The sequence below is a fragment of the Varanus komodoensis genome, unplaced genomic scaffold, assembly GCF_004798865.1.
Source record: "Varanus komodoensis strain SLA01 unplaced genomic scaffold, ASM479886v1 scaffold76, whole genome shotgun sequence".
Taxonomy (NCBI): domain Eukaryota; kingdom Metazoa; phylum Chordata; class Lepidosauria; order Squamata; family Varanidae; genus Varanus; species Varanus komodoensis.
The window spans coordinates 288,589-290,881 of record NW_025336429.1 but is presented as its reverse complement, the minus strand read 5'-3'; the positions used below and the strand labels follow the sequence as shown (position 1 = coordinate 290,881).

Here is a 2,293-nt window from a genome sequence, read left to right as displayed (position 1 = left end):
CTTGGGAGGTGGGAGGCTCTCCTTTGTTGGAGGTATTTGAGGATGTGAATGGCCATCTTTTAGGAAGACTGCAGTCGCATCCTGTGTTGGGCAGTGGGTTGGACTAGATGACCTCTAAGATCCCTTCTAGCCATATGATTCTATGGCTGTGTGGAGGCTGTATGTCAGCGGTGGCCATTCCAAGGCTTGGAAGCCACATGTGGCTCTTTATTTTGTGGCTTGCTGCCTTTGGGCACCCACTTGCCGCTGGTTGCTTGCAACCAACGCCCACGGGCTCCTGCTTGCAGCTCTCAAACATCTGACATTTACTGTATGTGGCTCTTCCGTTCAGTAAGTCTGGCTGCTTTGTACGCCACCAACTTTTCTCATGAGAAGTTTTGAACTTTGCAAAAAACATTCTTCTGGGCTCCCTTTCAGTTCACCGCCCCGTCTAGAAGAATCTGTTCCATGCAAAGCGGTTTTCTCCAGGTTTTCAAACACTGTTTTTCCAGCTCAATTTGGAAATTCCCTGGACCTTTGCATGCCAGAAGACCGTTCCTAAGAGAGAGTGTTTTCTTCTTTCAGGGAACTTTGAGGAAGGGGCTCTGCTGAAAGGCACTCATAAGAGTCTGCACAGGAAAGTCACTCGGAGAATTGCAGAGATACAAAGAATACACAAACTCACCACCTCGTTTCTGCAATTCAGTGCAGAAAGGATTGCTTAAGCTTGTTGACCAAAAGATCAAAGGACCCTTTGATCAGCAGGGATTCCGGCCTTGAGCATCAACTGCCTTGGTATTTGTCAACGGGGACAAGAGAGCCCAGGTGGCGTAACAGGTAAGAGTGCTGGACCGGGACTCGAGAGCTCTGAGTTCTCGTCCCAGCTTGGCTGTGCAGCTCCCTGGGTGGCTTTGGGCCCATCACTCTCAGCCCAACCTACCTCACAGGGTTGTTGTTGTGAGGATAAAACAGAGAGGAAGAGACCTTGTAAGCCACCTTGCAGGAGGGAGAAAGGTGGGATGTAAATGCAATGTGATGATGAGGATAGGAAGGAATACGCTGAATGCAGAAAAGGCTCTCATCCACCAGGCAAAGTCTTACTATGAAGTGCAAACCTCACTAGAGCTTTGAGGAGAGCCGAGCTCTGAGGCCTCCCTGGGCAGCTGTCCCAGGTAGCATAGGAGGGCCCACTGCTGGGGCCAATTTGATGTATGCATTTTTATTTATTATATAAAATAAATAAACCAGCTTCGGTTCTGGATTCCTGAAGGAGCGCCTTCTTCCCTGTGTGTCTGCCCAGCCCTTAAGATCTGAGGCAGAGCTCCTTCTCTTTGAACCCGCTTTGAAGGAAATTAGGAGGGTAGCTACCCAGAAAAGGGACTTTTCGGTGGTGGCGCACCAGCATTGGAACATGCTCCCCAGGGAGGTTCGCCTGGTGCCATCATTTTATTCTTTCCGGCATCAACGAAGTCCTTTTTACTTTCCCAATATTTTAACAGTGAATTGGTTTTACCTTTAATTGTATCATTAATGGTCAGATGCAGTGTTTTGCGTGTTGTTTGTAGGATGTGGTTGTTTTGTTTTTTGTTTTAAGCCATCCAGAGACTTTAGTATTGGAAAGCATATAAACACGTTAAATAAATAATAAATATTTATTACCTGCTTTTTCCTACAAAGAACCCAAAGTGGGTTACATGATACTTCCTCACCTGCTCTCTATTAGAGGGATGAGACTCGAGTCTTGTCTTCAGTGGGGATCAGAGAGCCGGTGTGGGGTGGTGTTTTGAATGTTGCGCTGGGGACTTGGGGGATCTGGGTTCTCGCCCTCCTGGGTGACTTCAGGCCAGTCGCTCATTCTCAGCCTCACCTACCTCGCAGGGCTGTTGCAGTGAGGGTAAACTGGAGCTAAGGAAGCCACCGTGGGTTCCTTGCAAGAGGAAAAAAGCCAGGGCAGCAACTCCCAAGTTCCAGTCCAGTGCTAAACTGGACCTAATAATTTTCCAGTTTTTAAAAATCTTGCTTTGCCCTTTGATGTGCCCAGTGGAAGAATTACGGGGAAGAAAAAAGTCTCCCCCATGTTTCTTTGTGGAGGGAAAAAGACGTCAAATTTGGCCGTTGCCCTGTTTTTAAGGTGGTGGTTGTCTCCCTCCCCTGGGTGCAGGTGCGCACATACAGCGCCCCGGGATGATGTGGGTTCTTGAGGCACCAAGGAAACAAATCCTGGCTGGACGTTTCTTGGTGCTGCACAGCCAAAAAAACTAGGTTTCTTCTTAAAATAAAACAAACCCAAATTCCAGGGGGCCCAGGACAGGAA

The 2,293-nt window shown here is 48.2% G+C and overlaps 1 protein-coding gene across 1 annotated transcript in view; it reads left to right on the top strand.

The window, feature by feature from the left end:
- The first annotated feature begins 353 nt into the window (after positions 1–353).
- Positions 354–2,293, top strand: part of LOC123035052 (zinc finger protein 239-like) — a 5,437-nt gene continuing 3,497 nt past the window's right edge. The window contains exon 1 of the mRNA XM_044452893.1: positions 354–816. The gene's annotated coding sequence lies outside the window, so the exon portion shown is untranslated. The remainder of the gene's footprint in view (positions 817–2,293) is intronic.